This window comes from Heloderma suspectum, chromosome 1 (assembly GCF_057233095.1).
Source record: "Heloderma suspectum isolate Gila_16-S chromosome 1, 16-S_ref, whole genome shotgun sequence".
NCBI lineage: Eukaryota > Metazoa > Chordata > Lepidosauria > Squamata > Helodermatidae > Heloderma > Heloderma suspectum.
The window spans coordinates 188,216,666-188,232,623 of NC_139458.1; the positions used below are offsets into that span (position 1 = coordinate 188,216,666).

The 15,958-nt window shown below is 42.7% G+C and overlaps 1 pseudogene; it reads right to left on the bottom strand.

The window, feature by feature from the left end:
• LOC146358527 (dynein axonemal heavy chain 11-like) overlaps positions 1-15,958 on the bottom strand; it is a 320,580-nt pseudogene that overhangs the window by 79,255 nt on the left and 225,367 nt on the right.

Genomic DNA, 15,958 nt, shown 5'->3' on the forward strand with positions numbered 1-15,958 from the left:
AATCCGTGGAAAGGTAAGTGACTTTCTTACATCCCTACTTGCCTTTTGGATTGCCTTGTAATTTGCCTTAACGCTGAGTCTGATTAAAGCATAGCAGACCAGCTGGCCCAACGCAAAAGGCAAGATGGCAGCCCTGGCCCCATTCCAAGTTCAGAAACTGGCCAGACTGGAAGTTGAATCCTACTTAAACTCTGGTGACAGGATAGAGTCCTCCACTGCACCTGTTAGCATGCTAGCTTAGGGAGCACAGGGCAGACTACATGACACTCATAACTATGCACTTCAACAGAAGGGAATGGGGTGGGGGGCTTCAGGAAGAATGGCTGTGGGGCACTGCTTCTCCCAGACCTGCCCCTCAGCATCTGCTGCCTTAAGGCTACAGCCTCACTCAGCCTAATGATAAGACTGAGCCGGGGTGGGGAGGAATGCAAGATATCTAGGGGTGGGCGACAGAGAGGGTTCCCACATTATTGGTGGTCTTACTCCTTGAACACCAAAAATAACATCCTGATGCATGGAAATGACGAGGAAAGATGACAGTTTTAGGCGAGGGGATGTGTACCAGCAGTGGAAGCTGGTGGCTCTGATTTCAGTGGGGCTGTGAATCCATTCTGGGTTTCAGTCAGAACCAGACAGAACTCTAAAGGGGCAACCCAAGGTGCTGAACCTGTTTGGGGGATAGGGTTCAGCACCTGGATAGCTCCTTTAGGGTTCTGGATGGTTCTGACTGAATCCCAAAATGGACTCACAGCTCCACCAGAATCGGAGCCACCAGCCTCCACTGTGTGCCAGACTCTCCAGATGAGCAGCTGGTGCAAACGCTTCACCTGGCATCAGTGCCATCCCCAGCTAACCTCATTACTTCCTCCCATCTGAGCCAGGTGAGTAAGTTTCACTGAAACGTTGGGCCACGCAAGATAATGGTGATGGTGAGAGAAAGGAGAAGAGGAGATACATTTGTGCTAAAAAAAAAAAAATCTTCTCACTACAAGTCCTCACACACAGCTGCATGTGTACAACTGCATGAAACCTTTATGTACTCACCAGAAAAACAGGTCATTACTGATTATTGTTCTCCACACACATTATTCTTTTGTGTGGGAAGAAGGTACGGTAAGCATTGGCAAGATTAAAAAATCTTGAGCAACTGATCTCGAAATGGCAGTTATTCATGCTACTTGGTAAACTGGTGTTAACAGTGGTGCTTTCCCATAGCAGGGCGGATGGTGTACACTTACGAACATGAATTTCTAAACACTTGCATACACATGTTGGGAATCTCTGAGGTAAAGATGAGTGATGCCTTCATCTCCTACACATGCCACCTAACCCCCTTTGTCACAGGGGAGCAGCAGCACAGGACTGCACTGCTGGTTTGAGCCCACAAGCGAGACTCTCTCGATGGTTCGCACTACATGCCTAGCCATTGCCCCGAAATGGTGGCCGGAGAGATGTTGTTCCTTCCCCAAGACCTCCCCCCCACAGCCCTTGTGGTACTGAGTCCACAACCGTTGCGAAGACATGAAGCTGCAAAACTGTGCAAAAAGTGTGATTAAATCGATGAAAACACCCCTCTGTGCCTCTGTAACTGCGCAGCTGTGAAGGGATGGGGGGAATAAAGGGGCATCACAGAGTGACGCAGGCACTACGCATGCCTACAACACGCCCACCACAAAATGCGAAGTCGGTTCGGGGAAGGAACAGATGCCTGCAACCACAGTAAACCCCCCAAATCGCCATAAAACAACTCCTTGGAACTCCACATTTTCTGAGTGAAAACCATGGATGGCTTTACAGCTTTACTGCAAAACTGTGCAAAAAGTGTGATTAAATCGATGAAAACACCCCTCTGTGCCTCTGTAACTGCGCAGCTGTGAAGGGATGGGGGGAATAAAGGGGCATCACAGAGTGATGCAGGCACTACGCATGCCTACAACACGCCCACCACAAAATGCGAAGTCGGTTCGGGGAAGGAACAGATGCCTCTTGCTGATGTAACTATGTATTAACTGAGTACAAATATCTAAGTAAAGAACCATAAATGAAAGTTAAGTAAAGAGAATAGCAATATACATTCGTTGCTCACCTTATTCTCTTTCTCTTTCTTTCCCCCCCCCCCACATGATAAAACTGAAAAACAACAGGTAAATGTATGTGAGTAAAAGTCCTTGAATTAAGTCATGATGGTGTCATCTATCACAAGGGACCTCGACTCGCACTCATCCTGGAGTAAAAGCCTAGTGTAGATGGGGCCAAGGTGATAAATGGGCAAAGGAAGACAAATAAGGGTCCACAGTGGTGACTGGTGAAGCAGTTTGGTACTAGGAAATGCTGGCTGCTTTGGGCAGATTGAGGAAGGGGGAGAATTCCAGTGCTTACCAGAAATCATCAGGAAGTTGCAGTGAAAACAGGAAATGCCTCCATCAGCACCGTATGAGAACACAGTACTGACTGACTGGCACTCTTGCTGATGTAACTATGTATTAACTGAGTACAAATATCTAAGTAAAGAACCATAAATGAAAGTTAAGTAAAGAGAATAGCAATATACATTCGTTGCTCACCTTATTCTCTTTCTCTTTCTTTCACCCCCCCCACATGATAAAACTGAAAAACAACAGGTAAATGTATGTGAGTAAAAGTCCTTGAATTAACACTAGCATTCCAGTTGAATGACTAGGTCTATTTCTGTGGGTTATTGGACAAATGCCAGAAAATCAATATCTCTATTGAGAAACCATCTTTTGGAAATGAGGGGGAACCCCCCCCCCCCGCGGAACATTTTGAGTTCAAATGTTCATTGTTCCCCAGTGTTATTTCAAATTCCTATTTGAAGTTAAATTGTCAAATCATAAATAGAATGAAATGTTCACTTACAGGTGGATTTTATACTTTGTTTTTATAACTAGCTTTGTAACTCTGAAAAAGTCACAAAGGTTAACGGCAACTTTGTACTTCGTTATTCCTTATCAGCTGAAATAGGCTCTAGCTCAAGTTTGCTGTCTTACTATCTGCGATTGCACAGACTTTAATAATTCTCCAAACATCATGTCAAATAAGAGTGAGCCTGTGCTGCAATGTAAAAACAAAAAATTAATTTTTAGAAGTGTTAGTTTGAGATACATATTGCTGAAGTAAACAGAAGCTATGCACATTGGATTGGATGATCCTGAGTTAATCATACCTAGGGTAGACCCAAAAGTTAGTTACGACTCACTTAAGTCTCATTGATTTCAGTGGGTCTACTTTAGGTCTGACTAAATCTGGATTCAATGCACTGATTGGAAATACCATGTGTTTGCTAAATTACTGCTCATGTTTAGCTGAAAATAATTTCCTCTGAGTTTAGTGAGACTTAGAGTACTTCCAGATGGGGTTTTTATGGTCCCATCGCCCTGTCTCATTCACAGAATTTTACAGGGGGTCCAGATGTTGTCGTCTTCAACTCCATAGTCCTCCCATGTTTTCCCACCACTTCTTCCATATTTTTTCTTACTGCAGAAAATCCATTAAGAAAGAAAAATGGAATAGCTGCACAATGCCTTCTCACTGGTAGTGCTGGGAGTCCTCCACCTGGAAGCACCCTTACTTCCAAGTAAGTGTGCTTTAGGGTTACATCTTTAATTCCTACTGAACAGAAGCAGTCTTTTACAATTATATGTTTTTCTTATTAATTTAACAGTGCAGTCCTAAACACGTTGAAGTCCACAGTGTTCAGTAGGGCTTACTCGCAGGGAAGTGTGCATAAGACAGCAGCCTAAGCACATTGCTTGACAACTGGCAATGAAAGCAAATAAATATCACATCACAACACACATGCATCAAATGAATCTAGCAGGTGTGGTGTGCCCCATTAAGAGGAGCAATTCTTTTTTTCCTTTTATGATGAATACTTTTTGAAACTGAAAGCTTCACACAGTTATTTCCTGAATTGCAAACTGAAATCTAAATGGAAACTTTGCCATTTATTGCAAGGAAGAGCATTAATATAAAAAACATGCATGTGATACCTGCACTTAGACTAGACTACAGTCAGAAATGGCTGTTGCCTCTGTGTTTTCTTTATTTCTTTACACCCAACAGCAACAAGGGTGCACCAGTATTATAACAATCCTGGAAGCAATACCAATCCTCAAATATCAGGGAGAAAAGCCATGCACGTAGCCCTTGCTTGCACAATGCAATCCTATACATGTCTACTCAGAAGGAAGTCTCATTGGTTTCAATGGAGCTTACTCCCAGGTAAGTGGGTATTCTTTGGATTGCAGCCTCATGGCCCTAATGACTTGGTGAAGAGGCAATTTAGGTCACATGAGACAATAACAATAATATTTTATACTCCCCTGCCCAGACTAGTGCATCAGGCAACATGGAATACAGCAAGAAACACTTCATAGTACTGGAAACTCACTTATCTCCATTTAAAGACTATATATGTAAAATGATTTTTTAAAAAGAATAATGATGCCCTGTTTGCGAAAGAACCATAATTAGGTAGAAGACAATAAGACTTACAAGGAGCTTCTTCCTAATAGAGTCAAGTTTTCCCGCTGCCATGATCAAGTCTGAACTGGCTTGTGCAGAGACTGTGGCTCTAGGTCACAATATACCTAAAAGGCAGAGCAGGAGAGGATTTTAAACTGTGTTTATCACAGAAATCTTTTTAGTATGGCTTTTGGAAATATTTGTATAGCGGCAGTTGTTGGTGTCGTCCACAGGCCAGAGAGAAACTTAAAATGGCTGCTGCCTGCGATGCTGGTGAAGCCTGGAGGTGGTGGTGGTGCTGGCTGCCGAAGAACCGCTGGCTGGCTGGCGCGCTCCCGCCCGCTGCCCTCCTCCACTCAAGCATTGCCTTATGGGCAGTGGAGGCTGGTGGCTCCGATTTCCATGGGACTGTGCATCCATTCTGGGTTTCACTCAGAACCAGCCAGAACTCTACAGGAACTATCCAAGGTGCTGAACCTTATCCCCAAAACGGGTTCACCACCTTGCACAGCTCCTTTAAAGTTCTGGCTGGTTCTGACTGAAACCCAGAATGGATGCATAGGTGCACCGAAATCAGAGCCACCAGCCTCCACTGCTTATGGCTAAGCAACTTGGGCAAGCCAGGACCAGCGAGGCCTCCGTCACTCCAGCTCCCTCTGCACCTGCCTCCTTCCCTCACCTGGTGGCCCATGCAGTGGCCACTGCAGCTCACACTGGGGCTGCTTCCAGACGGAGGGCTCCTAGCACCTGCAGCCAAAAGGCACTGTTCATCCATTCCCTCTTTTCCTCCTTAACTTTGTTGAAATGTTAAAGTATAAAACGTACGTGCAGACTGGTGAATGGCGAAGTGAATGGTGATGCCCATGAAGTCTATGTGTGCATCAAGCACACCTGGAATTTCCCACTGCAAAAGTTCAGTGCCATTATATTAGCACTCCTGGGTTTATGTATGTATGTAAAAACTACAGTTAAAAACAACAGCAACAAGGAACACAGAATCACTGAAAGGAAAGACTGTTGGCTTTGAAATGGCCAGGCTCATGTGGTGTTGCCTTCTGCAGGATTGTGCGCCATGCCAGTAGATCAGTGGCTCGAGTTGCAGCTGAGGACGAGAGAGACAGATTTCAGGTGGCAACGGATGAGGTGGGACAAGCCCGCTCACCTGGTGCAGGTGCAACCATGCTGCTCCTGAGCAGAAGCTCCTAGTGGTTTGTGCTAACAGAGGCTGTAACAAGTTGGCTAATGCTGGGAGACTTCTGAATTCCCCTTGGCTCTTGAGCTGGACCCCGATATAATCGAGGCTCCCACTGGCAGAAAGGGGAGCCATCTCCCACCGCAGTCCCCATTGCCACCTCCCATGTTGTTCCAGAGGGTTCCTCAGTAATCCAGATCAGATCTTCACAGGGCACAGGTGGCCGCAGGGGGAAAGGGGCACTGGCAAAAACTGCCCCTGCTCCTCTGCCAGTGGGAGTAACCAATGGGGAGAGTTAAGATCATGGGAAGAAGCCAGTGAGTTTACACCCCTGTCCCCCTTTAGTCATTACTCAGTGGCAATAGAAAGGAAGCATACTGTAGTGGTATAGCTTTGAGAGAATGCAGATGGGTTTATTCCTCAGGAAATTTTAATAAAGGAAGAGGAAGTTAGAGTTAATCACATCATAATGTTGAGACATTTACTTAGGATTTAGGGGGAAACTGAGATTTGTTGTATCGTATAATGGAAAGAACCTGGGTTAGGTGAGCAGAAAGGCTTAGTGGTTACATGTTTACTTCCCTCTCTCTCGTTTCATAATATGTGATGCCAAATACAGGGATAAAGGAATTCCTGCATTTGGCACCACTTATAATGAAACAACACACATGTAACAGGCCATGAGAGTTCACGATTAAAATTCAACATATGATCAGCCAGAAAAGTACAATATGGAACATTTATGTTTGATATAAGATTAGATCAAGCCACCAAGATTATTGATCTCCTTAACATTTGTTTTATGGATTCAACTGATCAACATTAAATATGTAATCATTCAGGAAAAGTTGTATATATAATCAATATGGACACCCCTGAGGTTTGTACAAATGATACAGGCTATAATGTACAGAAAATAAATTGCCAACTTAAAAACAAAAAAAAGTATCAGCACTTACATATATCTTTTGGAGATGTCCATGCAATAGGAGAGTGGATTGATAAAGGGTAGAAGAAATGCTAAATATGCATCATGACAAACAGTGAAAAATTAAGTATTGTATCTTACATTAATTACATTCTAGTAAGATGAATAGTCTGCTCCATTAATGAGAGCATACACCTTTGTCTAAGTTTCACATCTACTTGTGATAAATGTGCTAATAGCGATAAAATATATCATACTAGCAGTTGAATTAACAGCTCACTAATAGATTGACATACGAGTAAGAAGAAAGTGTTTAATCATAAACATGGCACCACACCCAACAGCAAATCCTCCTTCAAGCATATACCAAAGAAATTGAACCTGACTTAAACATTATAATATCTTCTAGTTAGTACATATCAAAATAACTTTGTAACTATCTTGTATTTCAAATTATATTTAGACACGTATCAAATATAGTATGGGTTATGGACCTTTTAATTAAACAGCAATGGAATTTTTTTTTTAACAGAAAGGGTGTTTGGTTCTGTGAATAATACACATTGACACATCAGCTCTCAGCAGTGAGATATTCAAACTCCTTATCTGTAGCTTGATCCAAGTCTCGCAGAACTGAGGATACGTTTAGGGAACAGTCCTATGGATGCTTAGACAGAAAAAAGTCCCAGAGCTCCCAGGATGCCTCAGCTAGCATGACTGGCTGGGAAATGCTGGGAGCTGTTGGACTTTTTTCTGTTTAAACATGCATAGTATTGCACCCTTAACCATTTTAATGGAAGCAGAAAACAGTGCACAGGAGAACAGAGGGCTATTGCTGAGTGGAAGAGTGCATGTTTTGCATATGGTGAAATTTGAGTTTATAATACATGGTAGGCAATAAAATCCTGACAATATACCACTATAACAATTAAGGTTAAAATAAAATAGATAAAAATACAAACTCAAATACATCAGTATGCATCGGTACTAGCATTGTTTCAGTATATTATGTACTTGATAGCTTTAATCTTTGTTTTGTGAACCACCCAGAGAGCTTTGGCTATTGGGAAGTACAGAAATACAGTAAATAAATTAAGTATAAATAAATGAATAAATAAAATATTGGTTTGAGACTGAAACTAAAAAACCCCAAACTTAACGTGGGGATATTTTTATACAAAGCCAAATTCCAATAAATCTCAGGGTAGTAAAGTGGCCCCAAACAAATCCATGTGTGGTGTTAGAAGAGCCCTTAAGTCTGGATCACTTTTTGTTTGAAAAACCCTGGGGGACATTTATTTATTTCTATACTTCCCATTGGCCAAACAAAAAAACACCCCAATGGAAACAAAATCAATAGACTTTTTGGGATATTTTTTGGCCAAGGCTTGTTTGTTTTCTTTTTAGGAAGAAATATGGGTACTTAAGAGCGCAATCCTATGGTCCCTGGGTGAGTGATCCAGGGACCATAGGATTGCTTGGAAAAACTGTTCCAAGGTCGGAGACAGTGCTCCAACCTCGGAATGGGGAGTCAGAGATCCGCCCCCTGGCCCCCTCCCAGCTAGTGCAGAAAGAACTGTGCCGCCTATCCTCCTAGGTTGGAAAAGTGACTGAGGAGGAGGAAAGGGGGTGTTCCAGTGGGCAGGGAGAGGAGGACCAGAGAGGCTAGGCTATGAGATATCTTGAACCTCCTCCAGCCTCCTCCCCTCCTCCTCCAAAGCACCCTTGCTAGATGGGCTGAAAAGCCCGTCTAGTGAAAATTGCCAAAGGCTGAGGATGGGGAGGCAAAGATCAACTCCACTGCTCCTACCGCCCTGCCAGCTTCAGCTTGGCAGGGCATAGGAATATCAGAAGCTCCCAAATTCGGACGCTTCTGAGTAGCAAGGGTGCAATCGATAGGACTGTGTCCTAAATCTTCTTGCCTGGAATTTTTTTTGTTGGAAATGTTTAGCCCAATGTGTCACATTGGCTGAGACAAAAAAGCACCCCGATGGCAAAATGCAATAGATTTCTTGGGACACTTTAAGTCTCTGGTGCTTTTTTGCTTATAAAATGAAAACTGTAAATGGTAAATGGCTGAAATTTGGGAACATTGTTTAGTACTGTGCAGGTGACAATATCATAGAACGAGCACATTTTAATTCTACCTCTGTAAATTCTGCAATGAACAGCACCCATGGTAGGAATTTGTCCCACTGCTGTGTAAGTTATTATAAATAATGGCACATCTACACTGTAAATTGTTGTGGCTTTCTCCAAATAATGGTGGGAGCTGTGGTTAGCTGCGTGTGCTCAGAATTCTCAGTTAAAAATCCACAGAGGAGGAGGAATGGGTAGGGATGGGTGAACTCATCTTGGTCCGGGTTGTGCACCGTTCTCTATACGCCCACTGCCCGGCTGCCCCATTCGCCGCGCAAGCCTCTGAACAGTCCATGAGTACCCAGCGAGTGGTGCATGGCTGCCTGTTCCCTCAGCAAGCTGCCATTTTGCGTAAAATGGTGGCTTGTTCTTTTATGTAAAAGGCCTTTTACGCAAATGGCGACTGTAAAGCAGCCATTTACACAAAATTATAGGCGTAAATGGACCATTTACACCTGTAATCTTGCACAAATGGCAGCTTTACAGCTACCATTTGCATAGAAGGCCCTTTAAGGAAAAGAATGAACCACCATTTTTATGCAAAATGGTGGCTCACAGAGAGAACGGGCAGCCACACGCCACTTGCTTGCAGACCATCCAGCAGCTCAGCGAACAGGGTCCTGTAAGTGCGGCAGTCTGCAGACTGGAGTCGGGGAGGCTGAGCAGAGGGGAGTCCACCAGACTCCACCCCCCTCGGACTCCATGACATCCCTAGGAATGAGTGCTCCAAGAGGCACACTAAGTAAGGGTAATCCCCTAGTTATGACTGATCTGTGATTGGAGATAACAAAGGGATTCCCCTGCGTACCACTCACCCTCTCTCTGCTTCTCTCCCCACCCTGAGCCCCAGGCAGCCTCCTTGCCAGTGGCTGGTTCTTGGGGAGGAGTGGGCAGGGCCTATGGAAGGTAGCCCAAGACACTATGGGCTGGATAAGGAAACTCTGTGGACCAGATTAAGCCTGCGGGCCAGAGGTTTCCCACTCCAGCTACAGGGACTGGCATGATGAGCTCCTCCACCTCAAAATTTACGTCATTGCAGGGTTGTTGTGATGACAAAATGTGTAGGGGGAGAACTAGGAACACTGCCTTGAGCTCTTTGGAGCAAAGCTGGTTTAAAAATGTATGGATTAAATGTATACATTTCTTATGGAATTAAACAACAAAGGAGAGCTAAGAAACAGAGTATTTCAATTCCTACCTCATGGAATTTAATAATATTAATAACCCATGTGCAGAAACCAGCAGCAGCTGAAGACTTTGTCCGTACAAACTCTGGGTTGAACTCTGGATCGCTCAGATAATCTTCTTCCACAGCTTTAACTGTTGCTTCCAGGATATGTTCTTTATTGAAATTGACAAGACTTTGGAGGAATTCATCCACCTAAAGAACAAAGGGAACCCCAGCCCAAGTCCATTAATTAATTATGAGATGCAAAGTGTAGAAAGTCTGAATGCCTCCCTTAATTAAATATCTGTCCACATGTTTTTAAATTGCTTATACCGAATACTATGCAAATTTTAATACCCTTGTTTACACCATATTTTCGGATAATAAGTGCCTCTGTCAGTGCAAATCTGTCACTTCAAAGCAAAAAAGTAAAAAAACAAAGAAACCAACAATGTGTTGTTGTCAAGGGAGCATGTTCCCCTGCCATTTTAAATGTTTCCCCAGCAACTTGACTTAACCTCCCCACCTCAATTTTTGCCTGAGAAAGTGAGGTGAGCTAGTATATGGCCACATAGGGCAAAGTAGGTTGCAAGCATATATTAGCTTCCCTCTGTTGACATGGACCAAGGGAGTTTCACTCAAAGAGCTCTTAGAATGTATATCTTTGGCTTGAATAGGCGAACCCATAAAGCTTCTGCCCTGATGAGAAACATCCAGCTCAAAACACACAGGAGAGGGGTACGATGACTTCACTCTTACTTAAAATAGCCCCAACAACCAAGAAAGAATCCATTCAAGAGGTCCACTGATGGGTTTTAAATTTATGAAACAAGAGTGCATACTCCGAATCTCTGAACAATTAAGGCATAATTATTCTGTGTTAAGCAATCCTAAATATTTGCTCTTTAATATGTAATATTTGCTTATAGAACATAAGGAATTTGCTAGATCAGATCAAGTACCATCTAGACCAGCATTCTTTGCCAGAAACCAGCAGGTGTTGATGCACTAGAAATCAGTCAGTTGTCCACCAGTAGATCATGGCCTATTTTTCTATCCAGAGGTTTTTTTTTCTTTGATTACCTGTCCTACAGGGATGCCCCTTCTGTTGCTTTCTCCTCATACCTAAATGTTTGTCACTGCCATTTTGGAGATGATCAGTGGCCACACCATTTAGAAACCACCATACCTAAGACAGCAGTGGCTGTAGTTATCATCCTCTTGGTTGTAGTTATGTATCTGCCAATAGCAGAGGGTAGCTGTGCTAGTCTATTGCAGCAAAAACAACAAAGAGTCTCTTTCAGCATGCAAAATTATAATAAGGATGCCGAAGAGCATAAATTATGCTTCTTGGCTATCTTTACTGCACTGGACCTCTCTCACTTAGGCAAGAATAACAACAACTATGAGAATCTGGAAGGGGGCATGGGGGTAATATGCTTCGGAACACTTCATTCTCAAGTTTCTCCCACCCCCAAAGATTCTCCCATTACTGATACAATTACAGAGGATTACAAAGGCTACAGTTAGGAGACATCCACATCTCTGAATAGAGCTAATCTAATTTATAAATATAAACAAATCTTTAAGGTTTACACATTTACTCTGAGACCATATTACATACAAGTAATAAAATATACAACTTTCCTCCAGATTCCAAATGCAAGTAAAAGGCATTTCTGCTTTTGTATGGAAGAGGGTGGGGGGATAACTAGGGAATCTCCCCAACTGCCATGGTTGCACCATGTCAGATTCAGATGGTCCCCCAATCCTCTGGCTTTGTGGGGTACAGGAGGCTGCAGCCAGAAGATAAAAGTGACAACCCCATTGTTGGGTATGAGCAGAAGTGTCTTTCAGTCTAAGAAATTATACTCAAATCCATCCATCCATATGTAAAATAACTGAATGAAGAGGGGAAATATCTACTACTGTTGCAGAACCCAGAGTCAGATAGACCACGGAGTGAAGGAAAAAGAGATTCTTTATTTAACGCGCGGGCTTAAGGCTGGAATCGTTTCCAAAGAGCCAGAAGCCCCGATTTACATTAGCACATTGGTTTTATAGACATTGTGACACATATGAAACGGCTCCTCCTCCCCCTCCCGCATGGGGTTGCAATCCTCAACATTTCTTCTCTTAGCACTATTGTTTATAATACAAGAACTGGGTTATAGGGTAGCCATGATAAGGAGAGAACAGAAGAGAACAGCAGAGAACAAGATATACAATTGTATGACCTTTGACAAGATAAGGAATTTCTGTGTCTCGTCAGCTTACAACAATATATTCAAGGGAGAAAGAGCTCAGCAAGAACATGAAGCATGAGACTGCATGAGGCTACTTAGTCTGACCCCCGATATGGCTGCTACATTCCCCCCTTAAATGCATAATTTCATTACAATTATAGCATTTCTGATAACTATACAAAGCTTTTTGTGACATACATATTACTTAGCCTCTTGTTGGGCTATTCGAGCATAGAGGGCAGCAGTTTTACTAGCTGAGACATAAAACAGATTGGTTAAACAGCGCATAAGACAAGGAACGCAGAGACATAACAGAACTTTTATGAACAATACTGGTAGAATTAGGATGAACAATGCTTTTAAGCCAGCTAAGATCTGGAAGCCAAGGGGTTAACTAATTGAGCTAATTGTTTTGTCTTATTGTTTTGTTAGCTACTATATTGTGCAGCTTGTTGATCTGTTCATCTACAGCATTGCCATTATTAGTTAAGTTAAAACAACAGAGCTTTTGGTGTGTCTCACAACTTAAATGATGAAGAAGGAAGAGGTAATCTATACCAGCTCTATTTTCTAGAACTGCACCTTTTAGATCACGCAGCTTTTTATTTAACAATGACAATGCTCGTGAGGTGGCATTTATGCTTTTGGCTAAGCTGCAAGCTAACCGGTTGATTTCCAGACCATCAGCCAAGGCTAAACCTGGAACCTTAACTAGTGACATTGCTAAGGCCAATTTTTCTGAGTCAGAATATAACTGCACATGACTATTACAATTTTTAGTTAGTTGGAGTGCTCGAGGCTGCTGTCAACGGATTTTCTCAGGCTACAGGGGAAGAATTGGCACCAGTTCAATTGGCGGCTGAGGCAACATGGGTGGTTATCAGACAAGTTGGCAGGAATGAATGACCAAGTGCGGGAATTACATGTCTAAAACCATCCATGAGGCAAAAGTATGTGGGCATCATTAAAAGATATGTTTTGAATTTTATTACAGTGGAAGGGGGCCAGGGATAGCTTTGTATTTTCTGGAAAATTTTGACAATTAAGCATTTGTGCACACGTAGCATTTGGTTCAGCAATGATGGGGGTGCGTAGAGTGAACTCTGTAGGGGGTAGGATCTTTGCAACCACGCCCCAATTAGCATTTTGGGAATAAGTTAAACTTACACCATAAACTCTTAACATGGTATCTTTTTGAATTTTCTCAGGATGTCTACAGACAGGTATTAGGCAAGAGCTAATAAGCCTGTTTGCAGGTATACCTCTTGGCAAACAAAAATGTTTTACTCTCGTGATGTTAGCCAGGTGAAGCCAGTAATTATCAGCAAATCCCTGGGACAAACTTTCTCTTTCAGGGGCTGGCCCCCCTTTTTGCACCTTATTAAGGAAACACAATGCAGCACTACTAACACTACAACACGCATGTTTGATCTTCTTTGGGATCTGACCGTACGCTGGGCAGCTATTCACCTGGCAAGCTGCAGTAGGGTCTAGTCCCCTTCTTCAATTCTCCAGTTGCAGGTCTGACCGTACGCAGGGGGACAGTTTCCCGGTGTGTCCACAGTAAGGTCTAGCCTGAGTCTTCTTACTGCTTTTTCAGAATGATTTTTAAAGGATTTTCAGGATTTCTGTTTACAGTCTACTTTCCCCCTCTCGCTCTCTTGACTCGTGTCCAATGTATCTAGGGTTTAACTCTAGCTGCTTTCATAGCTGCGGGGGTGGAAAGTATGACAGTTCTGAGTTCTTTCCATCTGGGAGTCAAAGGGTTATTTTTCCCTCTTTAACTCATACTTTAACTCTTGGTTGGAAAGGATGAACTTCTGTGATGGGAATTGGGGGCTTATTTTCTAAGACAAAGCGACGCTGGGCTTGAAGACCTTTGTTTAGTGTTTGGACTTCTTGTTGCTTGCTTTTGATGCTGCTCCAGTGTCAATTATGAAGTCAATGTCACTGCCCCTCACAGTCAATGTCACGGCCCCTCTCAAGCTGTCTCCCTCTTCGCCCATTCTGGCCCCTTTGGTTTTTTCCTTTGTGTATTTGATTTATTTTATTTGGGCATTCATGCTACTAATGTCCATCTTGTCCACACTGGGCACACTGGTTCTTTTTTAAGAATCTTCTGCCTCTGCTGGGTCTTCTTCTTTTCTTTTTTCGTTTACGTCTTCTTGGGCCTCTGGGTCGAGGGAGGTATACTGGCGATAGGCATTTGAAAGACGCTCCAAGTACGCTCTGGGGCCTCGGTGGCACCTTGCAGCACTTTAGACACTTTGGTCATATTAATTGACTTCTTTATACCTGCCTTTCATGGCTTCTAACAGCAGGGTTTGATACTGGGTGAGGCGCTCTAGCCCCACTTGTGTTTTGGGATTCCAGCGAGGGGGGGATTTACTTACAAGGAGACTTTATTGGGTAACTTACAGCACACAGGCGTACTTAATTTTTGGATCAGACAGCTTCTCTGAACCACGAGCTATTGCACTAAATGGGTTTTTATACTATACATGTTACCCATAACACTAGCAAGCATTTTCAGCATAGGCTAGAAGTGTTTGGTTCTCAGGCACAGCTTCCTGTAAACAATTTCGCTTCTCAGAGTGCTTGATAACACTTTTATTTATTAGTATGGGAAGACAAATTTTTTCTCTTTTTTTTGCTTTCTTTTTCTTTGCTGATCTGCCTGTATTGCAGATCATGTTTCAAACTTTTTATATAAAACTTTCTGCTCTATGCACCAGCCTTGTCTCTTTATTTGTCTTTTTCAAGTTAAACTTACTTAAACCTTTCTGCCTTACACTAGTCCCAATGACACACATTTGGGATAGGCTCTTCTTCTCCTTCTAGTTACATTTTCTTCATTTTAAAGAACTATTACATTATTGTGGCTACTTTATTCCAGGTAATAAGCTCCAGGCACAATCAGCTGCTTTTAATTTACCCTGGGGGCAACTATGGCCACGCTTCTTTTTTACAAATGTTTTTTCTTTGCCTTTTGCCTTTTTTCTCTCTCTTCTCTATCTGTCTTCTACTTTCTCTATTCCTTCTTTTCTACTTGCTTTTGTCTTTCTTTTCTTGTCATCTATTGGGAACCACACTTAGTATTATTTGGAGTTGCAACTAACACTAATCTGCAAATATCACATATATTTTATGATATTTAAGAAATCATAAAATATATACAACAAACTTTTTCTGCAATTTAACACAATGAATGGAAAACACTTCTTGCATGGTAAGGCATGATGGAGCAGATCCAGCAATCATACTGCTCTTCTGGCTGAAAGCTCAGGGCTCATTAAAATCAAGGGATGGGCATACCCACACACACAAAGAGTTCTAGGTCACCATTTTTGCATCGGCAACTCTATGCTGCATGAGTTCTGGCAGAAGGAAATCTAAAAGTCACAGATCAAACTCAGCCTGCTGTACACTGAGCTGACTACAAACACAGACACATGGTCCACAGCGATGAGAGTTCAAGTTTATCAAAAGCTTCATAGCACTGTCCATGGCAAGTTTGTGACAATTTAAAATTTTAGTTCATGTGCAGAGTGTCTCTAAAAAGCCCAGACATTGATGGAGGCAAACAGAGAAGGCTCTGGGCAATGAAGATGCGATGTTTCCAGCAAAGGCTCTCTACTTTTGCATCAGTTTAAAAAGGGGAAGTGTGGCCCTACACCCCTTCTGACAGACAAGGGCCTTTAACTTTTTAGCAAGGCTTCTGTTTAAACAGAGCGGCACAGCTCAGCTCTCTAGCCGTGACACTTTAACCTGGGCAACTCCTCTGTAAATTTTATTTTACT